The 17,684-nt window shown below is 38.7% G+C and overlaps 1 long non-coding RNA gene across 2 annotated transcripts; it reads left to right on the top strand.

The window, feature by feature from the left end:
- Positions 1-5,349: 5,349 nt before the first annotated feature.
- Positions 5,350-17,266, top strand: LOC126066494 (uncharacterized). 2 transcript variants are annotated; one of them, XR_007515112.1, is made up of 5 exons: positions 5,350-5,454; positions 8,202-8,349; positions 9,812-10,097; positions 15,427-15,507; positions 16,338-17,266. It is a non-coding gene; the product is annotated as an uncharacterized LOC126066494 (long non-coding RNA). The 2 variants fall into 2 exon arrangements; XR_007515111.1 differs by having other exon boundaries at positions 15,427-17,266.
- Positions 17,267-17,684: the final 418 nt, after the last annotated feature.

Here is a 17,684-nt window from a genome sequence, read left to right on the forward strand (position 1 = left end):
CTCCATTAGCATCTGAGCCTAACAAATCAACATCCTTCCTAAAATCTTCTAAGTGAGTCCAAAATCCCCGTGTGCATTAGTCTGGATCACTTGAGTGTATCTTGCCCATTTAATTAAACCTGTTATTTCTGGAAACAAAAATAAAACATTTAGGAAGGAATGGCTGAGAGGAATCTTTGCTTTTCCTGCAGCGTGACATGTGAATAATTTAAGGAAATCTTTTAAAGCCATGCTTTATTTTAATTGGTTTCTGAACCCATTTGTTTTCAGACCCTGCTTTTATTTTCTTCCTCTGCCATTGCTTTGTGCCACTTCTCTTTGAGGCTATCTGTTATCCTTAAAAAAGACCCTGGATGGGAATTAACTTCCTTCTGACCATATCCATTTATCCACTTGAAGATCATGGAGGCCAACTCTGAAAAATGTGCTAGTTTTGAAAAATGACAGAGCTCCCGGGATCGAAAGGTGCTTATCCTCTCACAGGAATCTATTTGTTGTTATTCGGCCTTCCTTGGCAGCTAGGGCTGGATTCTTCAAAGGGAAATGCAGATTCGATTTTCCTTTATCTTTCCTACCCTGAAAATTATGTCATGCTTCTTGCATTGGAAAGACTTGGGATCAAACGTTCTTTTCTATTTGCACTGCAAATTCAAAAAACCCAACCCCTTTGTAAATCGCTTTAGCACTTCCCCACAATCTAAACCTTAGGAGGAAAGCTATGCTGGCTATTATATGTACATTATAAGTGCCGCTCACAGGTGTGTTTATAAGGAGTTGTGTTCTTAATCTTCTTTTCCATTCCTCAGTCTTTCCCTAAGCATTATCAACATGTAGAAACAAACACACTAGTCTATTTTCACTGAGTTAAACCCATCAAATATATTCCTCTTTGAATTTCAAATTGGACCAGAATCTTGGTCTAGGTAACAGAAAGTTAGTAATTTATCTTTTTTCATTCTCTTGTGTTACCTCCTTCCTGATCCAAAATGATGCTTTTGTTTCACTTTAGACAAACACAATGCCAAATGCTGCTGTATACTTCAAATGTGTGACTTCCCAAGTTCCAGGAGACATATGTCAGTTTTCCCCAACAATTCTCTCATCATGTTCCATTCCCATGGTGACATAGTCACATGAAGCCTCCTACTAGGTGTGAGGTGGAGATGAATGGGATTGGAGGGAAAACACTAGAGAATTCTACACCAGGCTGTCAGCTCGATTGCAAAAATGGCTTCTTATTGATTTGAGCAAACCTTGTGTCTACACTGGAGGTAGATGATGGCATAAAGGTCACAGTATTGGGTTCCAACCACCTCTTAGCAAATCTTTGGTAGATAGCCTATCTCTTCTCATTAGAATATAGCGGTTTTATCATCTACTGATAAGGAAAAAATTTGTCTTAGAAGAAGTACAACCAGAATGCTCCTTAGAAGCGAGGATGGAGAGACTTCTAGTATACTTTGGATGTGTTACCAGGAGGGACCAATCCCTGGAAAAGGACATCATGCTTGATAAAGTAGAGGGTCAGCAAAAAAGAGGAAGACCCTCAACAAGATCAATTGACACAGTGGCTGCAGTAATGAGATCAAATATAGCAAGGGTTGTGAGGATCACACAGGACCAGGCAGTGTTTCATTCTGTTGTATGAGTTGCTATGAGTTGGAGCTGACTGGTCAGCACCTAATAACAACAAGAGCATCATCTATTGCTATCAACTTTGGAGCCTCAACTGAGACTAGGAAAATCCCATTAACCTTTTGTAACTCATGTATAACTCTGATAGAATAAAAACTACATTTAAAGAAATAAACCTATACAGAGACAAAAACAAAGAATGATTGAAGACAGGTTGAAATTTCCACCGTGGTGCAACTCGGAGACTGACTCTAGAGTATTTTTCCCTTTTGCTTTGATTATAAGTACAATTTCACATGAAATAGTGTGATATTTCATCACAAGTTTCCAGGGCGGCTCTGTGGAGACCATCGTTAACCAGTGTGGTCAGGCAAGCCGGCAGCTTCACTGATTAGTTTCTCCTGCTGTGCAGTATAGACAAAACCTCAATCACGGGACGTTCCGGAGAGCCTGAGCGTCCATATTCCAACTGTGCTACCTAGAGAACTGTCAAGTGTCTGTAAATATTTTGCAGTTCTTTAGGAAAAAGTGTTAGCCTTCTGAAAAATAGCCTGGTGAGTCCATCTCTGCATCTAGTCCTGGTTCTTTCTTGGTGGATGTGATTAGCTTTTTTTTTTTTTCCAGGCATTTCTTCTTTCTGATGTAGTCCATATCTGTGTCTCCTTCTTTCATCTTTATAAGGTATATGCTAAAGACCATTTTTCTTCTGACATAGTTTCTTCGTTCTAGAATTTGTAGGAAAAAACAGATTGTCCTTGGTTGATTCATCCATGACCTTTGTCGGGACTGAGAAGCCAGGGTCACTTTATGGGAGAAATAAGCTTGAATATGTGGTGGGGAATGTGGGGAGGGGGGAACTCCATCTGTCGCTACTCCTAATTTCCAGAGAGTTGATCATACTAATTTTGCATTTTCCTTCAAACCACCCCCTCAACCCGCGTCACCAAGGTGGAAGAAAAGTTGGTCACCATTGCATAATTCCAAGTTCTTTCAGATCATTTTGCCAGTTTAACACGTCTTGTCCCATTATCTCTCCCAGATGATGTGTTTGCATCTTCTGGGAAGAATAACTAGCAACTTTGGAGCCTTAAAATGTACACCCACAAAACAAAGCTATCTGTAAATACATTGTTTGTTTTGAACAAACCTTCTGTTCTTTTATTTGATTAACAAGAATAATCAAACATCTAAATAAAAATCATTGCCTGTTACCAATGGAGAGCGTCCAACATTGTCACAGACAGCTTGAGAGTCTGGCAAAAGGCAAGAGGCATTGTGCTGGGGGACACGCAGGCCAGCATGGAGGGACCTAAGTGCCATCTGCCCCCACCTCTTCTGCTCAGTTTAATCATTTTAATCTCATTAGTGCAAGATTCTTGTAAAGCCAAGAGATGAGATTTAGCTGAGGCTCCCAGTTTCCCAGACTAAATAAAGAACACCTCACACTGCCGAAGGCCAGCTTCCTGAAGATCTTGAATGATCTCCTCGATCTCAGGTCCCGAGATGCCTCCCAATAGCACATATTTCCTCAAGGGCCTCCTTCCCTCTCCCTGTGTTATTTTTTTATACCATGAGCTTTGGGAGGCTTTGGAAGCTTTCAAGTTAGAACTGTGTGCATTCCCCCTGCCCAGAGCTGGAAGATATTACGTGCTAATTGTTTGTTGTCATAGAGCAAAGCGGGGCCCGCTGAGAAGCTGGCCCTTTCATGATATTTGCAGAGCTGCGTTTGCCAGGAAACAGAGTTCAGGGGGGAAAAAAACCTGCTCTGAAACCCTTTCTTCACAAAAGAAAGGGTTTTGGAGACCCTATTTAATGACAACATTCAACTGTTTATTTTCCACCTTTTATTTCCCCTCTAAAGTTCAGCTTATCGGCTCATTATGTGCCAGGAACGTGAAGGATGACAAGGAGATGGGATTCTGGCTCAGCAGTTTCAGTACCCAGCCCCCCACTTGCTCAGCCTTCCTTCCCTCCCCGCCTTCTCTCCTGCTTTCCTTTCCTCTCCCCAGCTCCCCCGCCTCCTGCTGCAGATCTCTTTCTGCTGCCTGGCAACCGCACCACAGGCGATGTCACACAGGATTGCTTATTACAGCTTCAGAGAAATAAACAGGAGGGAGAGAATTCTTGCTGTTACATTAGAACTGTTATGTACTAATGTACCAAAGGCAGGTCATTCCAGGAGCGATATTATAGGAGAATTTTGTACCAGGGTGCCTAGGTCTTTCCTTCCAGGGATAGAGAGAAGGGTGAGGGGCAGATGGGAAGGGAGTGTGCAGATGGCTTTTAGCCAGCCATGTATTAAATATATCCATTCTGTTGACATAGGCATCAAATATAACTATTTCTGGGCTTTGAGGACTTTCACAAGAAATTGTATAGTCATCAGCTGAAAAGCGCAATGTGCATAGAACACAGTTCTATGATTTATTATAATCTGTAATTATTATGTAGATGGTTTTAAACAGACTTAAAGATATCTCATCTAATACCTGAAAAGCAGATCGGGACCTATTTGGTCTTCAATACAGTTTATTTGCTAATATGAGGGTCTTTTGTTCTTTTAGACATTTGCTCATTCCTGGCTTCCAGCAGCTGACAATGATTGACCATGGGCACTGGATCCAGTCAGTGGTGAGCAGAAGAGACCTGGTGGCCCTCTCAGGGATCACACTATCACAGAGGGAAGATGGCCAATTAAACAATCACAATAATAAACTCTGCTAAAAGATCATGGAGGAAAAAAAAAAAAAAGATCATGGAGGAGGGGTATGGAAAATAGAAAAACTCTGGTTTCATTTTCCACCCCGGATTCTATCCTTTCTGGAACAGGAAGAGTTCTATATCAGGATTTCCTTTTGTTCCCATCTGTTTAGCCAGGCAATGGAAGAAAGCAGATTTCTTCCTAACTCGGTTTCCTGAACATGACCTCCAGATAGCATAAACACTATTTGAAGTATATCTCTCCAGAAATCTGAATTTACCTTTAATCTGATTGCAAAATCCCTTTATGTTCCAAGCCCTTATCATTGTTGGTCTGAGTCTATGTCAGACTCATCAATTCCCTTCCTCCTCCTTCTGCCTAACTCCCAGTTTGCCTGTTTCGTTACAACATGTGCAAAAACCAAACCCTTTGCCATCGAGTCAATTCTGACTCCTAGAGACCCTATAGGACAGAGTAGAAATGTCTCATAGGGTTTCCAAGGCTGTAATATTTTCTTTCACAGAGTGGCTTGTGGGTACGAATGGCCGACCTTTCAGTTAGCAGCCAAGTACTTAACCACTGCGCCACCAGTGGTCCTCACAATATGTATACATGTTGCAAATATCAGTGGTCTTCTTGAATAGGCTAAAGCCCTCAGCCCAGTTTTCAGACTATGTGGCCTGGCATTGAAGGGCAGGGGGAGGGTTTGCTGACCATAACAGAGGTCTCTACTATATATGGTTAATGGTGTATTTCTCATACAGTATCTGGGAGGGGCAAAACTCCTCTGTTCCCTCAGTTAACAGCTGGCACACTGAACCAGTCCCTGTACTTTTAAATGAGGCTGGCCTAGGCAATGTCTGAAACATTCCACTTCCATTTAGGAAAATCACTTTGTGCCTAAGCTTCTCCTCTCCCCCTTCAGTGTCTTCCTGGCTTCCTTGTGTATGCTTTCCACTTGGTCTTCACAATAAAATATGTCAAAAAGGTTTCACTTTCAATTGAAACTCATTCCCTGAGCTTCCCCATGGTTGACAGATATCTCACTTGACTGAGCTCCGGTCTCTGGGAACTGAGCATCAAGCACCTAAGTGACAAGATCTGGTTCTCTGTTACAGGTAAGTCAGACAGGCATGTATTTATTTTTCTCAGTTATGAAAGGAATTACGAAGCCCACAGTCCAGTATTTCTCAAAACAGCTCAAGTGGCCAGCTGCATCAAGGCCACCGGGGGGCTGATTAACAAACTAGGATTTAGAACAGAATCCTAGATTTACCAGCTTGCTGCCCTAGGTGATGGTCATAAACATCAAAGTTTAAGACCCACTGCCATAGTATTTGAAGATTTGGAGAAAAAAAAAATCCAGGTCAATAGGTGACAACATTAATCCAATTTTTCAGGATTTTTTTTTTTTTTTTTTAGTTCCATATACCCAGACCAGATATGTAAAGCCATAATATTGGAGGAAATCTCCCAGGAACTGAAAGTCCATAGAAAAGAAAGGATTGAGTTTTGAACCTTAAGCCACCTTTACATTTAGATGACAGAGGGAGGAGGAGTAGACAGTTAAGGAGGTTGAAAAAAGAAGAACCAATGAGGTAGAAAGAAAAGGAGTACAGTATAACATTCTAGAAGCCGAGGGAATATTTTAGGTATAGAAATTATATCATGGTACGTGGTGACAGAGATGGTAGTCCAGTAGCTTGTAAGTTTCCATGCCAAGAGGATTAATAAGTATTTGTGCATTAATAACTTTCTTTTATTTCATATTTTAATAAATAAAAAATATGTTGAAATATACAAGTGAGCTCCCCCCAAAGGCCTCTAGAGTGAGGAAAACAACTACTGAAAACATCCTGAAAAACACTGATGTAAATTGCCATTCCCCCCAAGAAAGTGAGGCATCTCCAAAAGCTGGTTGGTCTTTTTCTTTTTTTTTTTAAGTTCCTTTCCCAGCAAATCTACATCATCACATCGCAACCGGTTATTGAAAAGGACAAAATAAAATACGCTGATTAGACCTGCTAGAACTTCTTGGTATTTGGGAGAAATTTGGGAGAGGAGGGGTTAAATTTTCATAAGTGGTAACGGAGCGTGACCATTCTTAGATTTCCAGTAGGGTGACACAGCCGCGTAAGCCACACAAAAAAAGAGGCGGTGGCGGAGTAAAAGGCGTATTTCCAGTTGTGGTAGATGGTATTTTTCTATGTGCTCACAAGCTCAGAGGCTGTACAGAAATAATGACACCCTGACTAGACAGGAAAGGAAATTGCTGCCCCTGTTTAGTATTTATTGAGTGCCCATAAGGCGAGGCATTTAGAGCACTTACAAACTGGGTGACTAAAAAGTTATGGGACTGATCCCACTCTTCACTACTTAGTGGCCAAACCTTGTCTGATTTCTTGTCTGTTTGGTGAGTTTATAAGGCATCCAGAAATACAGGTCTCATACAGTGTTTGTATCCATAAGGACAAGTCTCTCTCACACATAAGTATTGATCACTTTTATGATTAATTTTGACTCACTGTTGACATTTAATTTACTTCATTCATGTTTAAGGAAACATGTCAGCAGATTTAAGTTAATTCCACAAAAGGGGCCAATTGCTGGCCAGACGTTTTTCTGGGGACTACTTTTTTTATAGCAAGGATTTTCTCTGTAAGAGTATAAAAAAAAAGAGTATAGGTATGTCTATTTTAAGTTAGCAGAGTGCTCATTTACAGAATCCATAATAAAAACATTTCACTTCATGGGGAATGAAACCATGAAAATAAGGGATAATCTATAGTGGCAAGTTGAGAGAACAGATCAAAGGAAACTGCAGCAACGATAGGATCCGATGTTTAGTAAAGTGATCTCTTCCTTCTTTCTGGTCTATTCTTTGAACAATTCAGGCCACTGTGCGGAGATGCGTCTGTGCTGGATTACTCTGTTTTCTCTGAAGTTACAGGAAACGTGCAATTAACTTCACTAATGAAAGGGAACAGAAGTACAGGCGACCCAACATGGCGGCAAACTCCCTGAATCACGCCCATTTGGCTTTGAGATGAGTTTTGTACTCAGGTTGAATATGGGTGTGTCTGATTTTCTGGGAATTTACTTCAAAGAGAATAATGAAATGAAATGATGAGAACTTGGCTCCCTTGGAACTGGGAAATGCTCCAGTTTTTTCTTGTCTAACCCTATCCATTCAGGAAACAGACATGACCTTGCTCCAAATTCTCTCTGAACAAAAACTATGCACTAATTCTTTGAGTTTCACAGGGATATGACTTTCTTTAAGGCCAGAGCAATAGCTAAGCAGTGTTAGATCATGGTCCAGTTTAGGAGGTTGAGGCAGATACTAACCAGTCTGCCAGGTGGGGCTGAGAAGGAATTGCAGGGCAAATGAACTTCCCTTAAGTGGTAAGCATTATCTCACAAAGCACTGTGGTTAGTACATGTAATAAGCCCTGGAGCTCAAATTTATATACAGATTATTTCTTACTAACTCTGTAATCTTTAACCAAATACTTAATTTGCCCAGTCTCTTCATCTATAAAATTGTACCCCTAGGCTAGTTGCAAAGATTAGATGAGCTAATACTTAGTGCTTAATTCCACACTAGGTGCATAGTAAATGATTAAAAACATATTAGCTACTCTTAGAGCCTATGGACTGAATATAAAAATACCTCTCACACAAAAATGTCTTCTTGTTTTTCAAATGCATTCCGTTGCAATCTTGTTTAGTAAAATGCAAGTCCAATTAAAACATTGCTGAGTTCATTTGTTCAGCAAGGAAAAATTAGACAGCTACCACGTACCAGATAATCTTATTCGCTCATTCGTTTATTTTTGCCATTAAGTATTATCTCAATCCACAGGTCCTGAATGAAGAACTACAATCATAAGGAAGCCCATACAATTTATGACACAAAAAATTGTGTTGAATAATAACCGTATACACTTCAAGAAATATGATTGGATTCTGAGTCGAGGAAGGGGAAACTACAAAATTTCATTTTCAGACAAGTAAGTATGCTTGAAAATGACTTGGATTAGAGAAACTGTTAGGTAATTACTTTTTTTAAAAATTATGATAAAATTATTATAGTGATATAGGAGAATGTTCTTATTTCTTAGGAGATTCATGTTGAAACATTTAAGAGTAAAGAGTCATGACGTTTGCAAATCACTTACAAATGGTTCAGAAAAAAATAGAGTATGGAAAATATCACTGTTTGAATCTAGATGAAGGGATAAGGATAATCATTACACTATTCTTTTTTTTTACATATGAAAGTTTTCTGAATAAAATTTTGGGGCAAAAAACCAGATAAAAACACATTCCCCATACATTAAAACAATTTTATTATATGGACCATAGAATAATCTATTTCAGGTCACTCAGCTGAGAGGACAAATCAGGCTGATGGGTTACATGATCTACCCAAATAACCAGCTAAGATCAGAGCCTATTACTTTCCATGGGAGAACATGGTGGCACTCATCTATCTATACTGTGCCTTTTGGCCTGGTCAACGTCTCAGAAATGGTGCCTTCAATCACAAGGGAGACAAAGTTAGAGTGTACGAATGAATCAATGTGAATCCATTCACACTAATGGAGAAACAAGTCAGTATCCTCCTGTGACAGGGAGGCAATAGTGTCACCCTCTTCTAATAAAAAGGCCAGCAGAATTTTCTCCACTGTAGACAAACATAGATAGAAGGTTTTGAGTGCTGAAAGTAAATGAATTGCAGAGGGAAAAGCCTGCAAAAATTCCAATATTTTCAACAACATTAAAAATTAAGGACATATATTTATTTTTGTTATTATGCCTGCAAATATCCAACTGAAATTATAACTCATGTCACAGGTCAAGAAATAAGTTTGTCTGGTCGAAACCTGAAATGACTATTATTATTATAATTTATTATATTTTTCTACAGCTATTCATGGAATTCCAAAGCAGTGATGGGGGGATGTTTATGATTTTTATGTACATAACTACAGAAAAACATCAATTTTCTAGAAAGAACATTTACTAAATCATATTGGATCAATAGAAATATTCAATCTTCAGTGTAGGAAAGCAAATTATAATGCTAATATTTAGTAAAAGCAAACTTAATGTATAAGATTAGCATGCTCTTCATGTAATCTACAACTTTAAGTCTTGTTGTTGTGTGCTGTTGACTCGTTCCGACACGTAGCAAACCCTATAGGACAGTATAAATGTCCCACAGGGTTTCTAAGGCTGTAACTTTCATGGGAACAGATCACCAGATCTTTTCAAACGTGGAGCTGCTGGTGAGTTCAAACCATCAACCTTTCAGTTAGCAGCCGACCAGCCTTAACCGTTGGATCAAGAGAGCTCCTTAACTTTAAGTCTAGAGACCAATAATTTTTAGCTATCTAAACAGTTTTACAACTTCCCATTCTCTTTTTCATGTTTTTTTGGACTGTTTTCCCATCTTCCTCTTACTTCCAGGTTCTGCAAAAATAACTTGGATATAGGTAACTAGACATAATTATTATCCTGAAGAAATTCAAGGTCCAAAGTCATCAAAGAAGAGACAGTTTCTACATTGTATGTATTAAGAGAGAAAACCAATGTGGTGTCTCACTGTGTGCAATTCCATGTTAAATCGTGGTCTTTGGCTCTTTGCGCGCAGAAAGACCAACAAAACCCTTGCTGACAATCTGGTGACTTGAGAATTTAGTTCGCCAAAACACCCATCTCCTCCCTGAAAACTCCAATTAATTGAGGCACTCAGGTATCATTTTTAAGTTTCCACTGTATATATATTTGCATTTCCTGCATTTCAAAATGTACACTTTTTGTGTGTGTGTGTGTGTGTGTGTGGTGGGGTGACTCTGTGTGGCAATGAGAAAAAAATGCTTGGTCTATTTCCTACAGTAAACTATCTCTACCTGCCACAACGTTCATACGCATGGCCTCATGTTGTAGACTGAGTTGTCCCGTGTCTCTATTCTTATTTGTAGGTGCCTGTGAAGATAACCACATAACCAGAATCTTGCTTACTTTATCTATTCTATTTTATGGCAAAATTTAAAATGCTTCCTTTGGTTCTATTCTTCATTGATTTATCAGTGGCATTTTGGGTCACAGATTTTTTTTTTCTGGAGAACATTAACTTTGCATGATGTAAGTTTGCTTCCAAACAATTCACATAACAGTATAAAATAACTGCTATTTTTCTCTCTCACATTGATTACTAATTAAAGATTACTTTCAATTAAAGAAGTAAAAAGTAGGCTTTCCAATGGAGTTCGTGAAAAATGTGTCTACGGAGTGATATGATTCAAATTAAATATATTATATACTATTTTCCGTTCTATTGAATAAAATAAGAAAGACTTCCATTTTGAATCTCCCACTATAGGGTATCTATTATACAAAATATGTAGGGGCAATGGCATGCTTTCTGCAAAGAGCTCTGAGCTGAACGTGTGTATTTTGGCTAGCAGCACAATCCTGCATAATACAACTTTCTGCAGTGTGTCAGCAGTTCAAAGCAATAGTCTATTCTTTGGATCACTTATCCGTTATTACTTCAGACAATGAGTATCTGAATCAAAATAAAAGTGATGGATGCTGGGTGAACTGGTGAGTGTGTTCTGAGTAAGAACAAACGGAAAGACACCGTGGTTCATTGCCTGATGAAATTACTTTTGGGTATTTAAATACATCTTACATTATGTTATGCATGGGCTGTTGAATGTGAACTCTGGAAATCAGCTCTGGAAAATTAACTGTTTCCACCCTATGAAAATATAATTTAAATCTCCTAAATGATATACTGGAAGCAATTATTAAATAACATTTCCTATATTTGTACTTGAGGTATCACTATTTTAGAGCCATTATTTTAAAATTTTTCATTCATTGCAGACATTTTTCTTCTTACTTTGTTTCCTGTTTTTTTTCTTTCTTTCCTGCCTGCTTGCTTTCTTTCTTTCTCTCTCTCTTTCATTTAAATGAAAAGGGCAAAGAGAACAAGGATGGAGAGAACAGATGTCTCCCCAAAATACTGTGTAATAAATGTTCCTGCTTGAATTTAAAAGAGTGGATTTTGGATAGGAAAATGATTCATCATTTCTTGGAAAAACAGTTCTTTTTTATGTAGACCTCTGCTCTCCTTGCCATTTGGTTACGTAGAAATTATCTGTCTCCTGTAGTTCAAACTGTGCAGGCGAATTGCCATAATGTTTATGTTCACTACTCCATGTTGTCATTTGTGAAGTCCTGTGTAATCTTCTCCCAACCTTCCAAAAGATAATTGCACTCCGTATTAAAAAATTCACAGGTTTCGTTTAACCACACAAGCCTTTGCCTACAGAATGAAGGTCTAACTCCTTACTTTTATATCTAAGGTCTACCATTATGGAACTCTGGGTAAAGACATATCCTCTGAGGAAAAGAAAAATAGCTGGCATCTAGCTTCAACTCTTGTTCTAGAAATTCGTTCTTAGTCAGACCAATATTCTAGCAGAATTGTGGATTCATTTTAAGTAGTAAAAAAATAAATAAATAAATAAATATAATTTGTGGTAAACAATCACATGCCTCGAAGCTGGATTTGGGGAGACTGTTCAGTACTTCACATACCAGTAACCTTTCCTGTAAACCCCAAAATCTTGGAGACACGGTGTCAGGAGGGCAAGGTTCTTCTAAATATGGTCTCTATGAGTCAGAATCGACTCGATGGCAACGGGTTTGGTTTTGGTTTTTTATAAAAGGCAGGGTAGAATTCCTCTTGAACTATGCTCAGTTGGTAGGGTTCACTCTTTAATGAAGTTGCTGATCACCTTCATAACTCACCTCTGGGCAGGACCAGGGAACGTCATCTGTCAAACCTATAGACATCTGCATATTTCAACAAGCCTCTCATATTTTGGATGTCAGTCCTTGACACCTACTCTGAAAGGACAAATTGATTCTTAAGGCTGTTTTTCAAAAACAAAAGAACACATTTGCATTTTCCCATTCATTTAACTAATGTTCTAATGGAAGAAATTTACTAAAAATTTCAACAAAAATATTAATAACAACGATCATAATGAATCACATCTAAAATGACTAATTAGAGCACTAAAAGGTAACTTAAATTTGGAAATTAACCTGACAAAGGAATCAATATGTGATGAATGCATTTCTACTCACCAATTCTAAATAAATTTCCTCAAACAAATTGAAATTCTCTGGTGTCAGATTTGTTAAGTGCATTATCTCAGGACATAAATTATAATTATTAAGTATCCAACTTGTCAAGTTTGCTATTTAGAATGAAATATTCTACCTTGAACAAGAATAGAATAGAGAAGTTTTGATCAATTTGTGCTTCAAGGATTTAAATATGTCCCAGTTGAATTTGGCATCCCTGATGTCTTTCAGTCTTTCTCTCCATTAACATGTTAAACACATTTTTTTTAGCGTTTACTAAATAGAGACAGTGTTGGCTCGGTGGTAGAATTCTCACCTTCCAATGTGGGAGAATGAAATTGATTCTGGCGGATGCCACCAGCCATCTTTTGGAAGGGAGTCCTTGGGTGGTGCAAAAAGTTTGGTGGTTCAAATTCTCTGAGTCACCACTGAAAACCCTGTGCAACACAGTTCTACTCTGAAACATAAGGGGTCACCATGAATCAGGATTGACTCAATGACAGTTAGTCAACTGGTTAGAGAAAGAGAGAAGACATTCTTCAGGGGGTGACTACAGAGGAGAGACTTGAAAAAGCATGAAGAAATTTCAAGTGATGGGTGTGGCGACTACCCCTGAGACCTTCCGAGTTTCTTACTATTTTTATGATTGGTGTAATTTTGCTAGTGGAAGACGGTGAAAATGCTATGGAGCTCTACAGAGTCAGCTATTGAGAAGAAAGACCTGACGTATCATTATTTTTGCCTTTCTCTTTTACTTGGGGTCAGGGACTGTGTATTTTATTTCTGTGTCCATAGTTCTTTACATCATGTCTTGTCTATATAAGATAATAAATGCTAGTTGACTTGAACTGAATCTATAAATAAATACCTAAGGGTGGGATCCTGTGGGCTGTTTTCATTCTCTCTGCTTTTGCTGAATGAGAGGTTCCTACTAACAGATATCAAGGAACCCTTATGTAGCAAATTTGAACTGCGTCAACTGAAATACACAGTGACTATATCTTTCCCAGCTCCAATTTCCTGTCAGCTTTTTAAAACAGACAGATTGTCTTTCTCATTCAGGAGGCTAAGTGGGGAGGGGCAATAGACTTCACCGTGTCTGAACTGTTCACCTTGTTGGGTATTTTAGAACCACTGGATGGCTCAGGAGATGTCGCAAGTAACAGTATTGATTCTGCCAGGTTGCTATAAAAGAAAAACAATAATATTTTTCTGAGCTTGCTCATCAAGTGTTCATTCTAACATCTGGCACCAGCTAACCTGCAACGAGATAATAGAATGTGTTTGGGGACCTGCAGGCCCAGAGATGAGGCTAATTTGTAGACCCAATTTCTAATAGTATGGGGGAAAGTGCTTTCATCTGAATCGCTGATGTGATCAAATAAAAAGGAGTGAATACTTGCCAATTGCTGAAGCGATTTTTCTCTCCAAATGTATTCAAAATGTTAATTTTATCAGGGTGCAAGCTGCTAAAATGCAGCTAGTAGATCATTAAATTTCAATAGGGAATAGACTTCATATTTAACATAAACAGTCAAGTCATTTTGGCTGCCTGCATCTTGTGCCACATTTAGAAAGCCTTCTGCGTAACCATAGGAACGGTTTTCCTTAAGCGCTGTTGCTTGATTCGTAAATCTAATTCATTCTGAATTAGCTGAAAAAAATGGGAGGGTGGCGTGATTTGTTTCTGTCCCTTGCTTCCCAAGTTGCCTCTTAGAAAATCTAAAGAGAAAATTAAAAATAAGTTCCTTTCTTCCTTTTTTTTGGGTGGGGTGGGGTATGGGGGGTGGGTAGAGCGCCATTGGGAAGCAGAATTCTTTTCTAACAACACCAGCGCCACAGAGAACAAAACAAATGAAGTGGTCTTCTATAGCTCAGAGTCTTCGCTTCTTGGATAGACGTTTCAACCATTTGAAAAATCCTCCCTATGCCCAAAAAAAAAAAAAAAAAATTTTTTTTTTTATGCCTATCATTTTCTTAGTCTAGGGTAATCTTCTTTAATACACGGGAATTAGAAACACTCTTGCCAGATATAATTTCACAAACGGCATACAATCCCAAGAGAAATTCATTTGTGGTAAGAAACTCTTCTTGTTCGAGGAGATTTCAGGAGCTATTTGTCACACAGGAGCCCTGGTGGTGCAGTGGTTGAGAGTTGGGCTGCTAACCAAAAAGGTCGGCAGTTCGAATCCACCAGCTGCTCCTTGGAAACCCCATGGGACAGTTCTACTCTGTCCTCTAGGGTCACTATGAGTTGGAGTCTACTGGATGGCAACGGGTTTGGTTTTGGTTATCAGTCCCACATACCTCATTGTGAATTACATTATTCAGATGATTTTCCTCCCAACACCTAGTTAAAGCAGTTAATTAGAAGGAGATTGAGAGAAGAGGACTTTTCCCCCAAATGGAGCACGGAGGAGAAAGCAGGTTTAGATAGGCTTCCCCAGGGGGAGTATTTAGAGCAGCCAGAGGAAGTAAGAGGAAACTAGTTTACCAACGAAATAAGAGAAAGCTCTCCTCTATGCCTTTCTCCTGTCTGGAAAGTTCTTCCGATGTTATTAAGCCATGACATCCTTTCTATCGACAAGGTGCAGCTTCGATTTCACTGGCTCCAAGATACTTTCACTAGTCCTTGCCTCCCCATAACAATTACTAATTCCTTTATTAACTGACTATACATTCTATCTAGTCTTTCTTATATTTCAAGTGGTTGTTTAACTGTTTACCTATCCATCTCTGACATCTGAATGTAGGATATTTATGGATGGGAAGTGTTTTCTCTCTCTTTTTTTTACTGTGCTGGAGTCATCCCTCACTCACAGTGAGGAGTGTACAATGGGATGAAACCTTTGTAATCCATAGTGTTTTCATTGGCTTATTTTTCAAAGTAGATAACCAGATTTATTCGTTTACCACAGTCTGTAAGCTCTGCTCACAGCTTCATAGCAACAAGTATTGAGGTGCACTGGCTGGAATCCAACCATTCTTCCCCATGGAAGGTGAGAATGCTACCACTGAACCATCGCTGTCCTCATTTTAAGCCCCAAAATATGTGTTTGAGGTGTTAATGGAGGGAAAAGTTGAAAGGCAGCAGGGATGCCAAGGGCAGGCATAGCTTGTTGCATAGTTTTATATAGCTCAGAGGTGAGAGAGGTGCTATGGAGCGGAGAAAAGAGAGATTTGAGGGAAGAAAAGGGAATGGAAAAGAGAAGAAAATAAATTTCTGCTGTTTTAAGCCACCAAATTTGTGGTAATTTGTTATAGCATCTAATGGAAACTAATACAACACCTTTGGGATCCCTATTTAGGGAAGAGAAAATTGAAGTCTCCAGAGTGTCAGCAACTTAGCCAAATTCACATAGATAATAACTGTCAGAGCTGGAAATCACATCCGAGTCTGACTAACTTGAAAACTTCTTAGGTATTTTTCCTTCTCATCATATGTGTAGGATAAAACTCCCTCCAGGCCAAATTCTGATTTGTTGAATTAATGTTGGCTTTTGTTTCTACCACTTTGTCTGTGGGCTAAGGCAACTGGGTTATTCTCTTTAGCCAAATAGAAATAGAGTTTTTAATTAGTTAATAGACCAATTTAGGTAGACCCATAGGCCACTCTGATAATTACAACCCTAAATAGGAAACTATCTGAATAGCCTTTTTAATTTTTTTCTATTTTAAAAAGACTTTATACTTAACAGCACTTTTAGGTTTACAGAAAGACTGTGCAGAAAATACAGAGTTCCCTTCCCCCACACACTGATTTATTATTAACAGCTTGTATTCCTGAGTTACATTGTTGCAATTGATGAACCAATGTTGTTGTTTTTAGGTGCTGTCCAGTCAGCTCCGACTCATAGCAACCCTAGACCCTATGTACCACGGAACGAAACAATGCCTGGTCCTGCACCATCCTTACAATCGTTGTTATGCTTGAGCCCATTTTTGCAGCCACTGTGTCAATTCATCTTGCTGAGGGTCTTCCTGTTGTAGAGTCCTGTGGGTTTTGACAAATGTAAAATGTCATGTGTCCATCATTAAAGTACCATACAGAATAGTTTCACTTCCCTAAAAATGCCCTGTGGTTCACCAATGCATCCTTCCCCCTGCCACCTCCTGGAAACCACTGTTCTTTTCACTTTGTGTACAGTTTTGCCTTTTCCAAAATGTCGTAGAATCATACAGCACGTAGCTTTTTCAGAATGACTTCTTCCACTTAGCGATACGCATTTCAAGTTCTTCCATGTCTTTTCATAACTTGATAGCTTATTTCTTCTCATTGCTGAATAATACTCCACTGCATGCATGTGCCACACTTTGCTCGGTCATTCATCTGTTGAAGGACATTTTGGTTCTAATTTTTGGCAAGTATGATTAAAGCTGCTATCGATATTCATGTTCAAGTTTTTATGTGGATGTATGATTTTATCTAATTTGGGTAATTTCCTAAGTGTGCAATTGCTGTATTGAATGTAAACCTATATTTAGCACTGAAAGAAACTGTCGGACTTTCTTCCAAAGAGTCTATACCATTTTGTATTCCCACTAGCAATGAATGAGAATTTCCATTGTTTCACACCCTCACCAGCATTTCGTGTTGCCAGTGTTTTGGGTTTTAGCCATTCTAATAGGTGCGTGTACCTTTATATTCTTTAATTGTAAATATCCAACCAGCGATGTGGCCTACTCTGCTTTTCCCCAATTCATAGTTCTTTATAAACAGCAAGTGAGAAATGCCATATTTCTTTCCTTTTCTGTCAAAAGTGGACTTGTTCATTTATTAAGCATTCATCAACAAATATCTGAGACCATTCTATGCACCAGGATTTGTTTTATAAGTTTAAAATACATTGCTTAACTACAATGACTAAAATTTCCTTTCCTTCTTGTATTTTCATTTTACTATGAGATAGAAAAGACAAAACAAAAAACAAAAGACAAAAAAACAAGGCATATAATTAGTATGTTTAGTGTTGGAATTTGAAATGATCATTAACTAAGGCCCTAAAAGAGGCAAGGGAACAAGCCATGGGCACATCTGGGGGAACAGCAGTTGTCTTAGTTACCCAGTACTACTAGGACACAAATACCACAAATGGGTGGCTTTAAAGAACAGAAATTTATTTTCTCATACTTCTGAAGGCAAAAAGTCCCAGTCAGAGTCTCAGCAGTATTTATT

The sequence above is a fragment of the Elephas maximus genome, chromosome 23 (assembly GCF_024166365.1).
Source record: "Elephas maximus indicus isolate mEleMax1 chromosome 23, mEleMax1 primary haplotype, whole genome shotgun sequence".
Classification (NCBI taxonomy): domain Eukaryota; kingdom Metazoa; phylum Chordata; class Mammalia; order Proboscidea; family Elephantidae; genus Elephas; species Elephas maximus.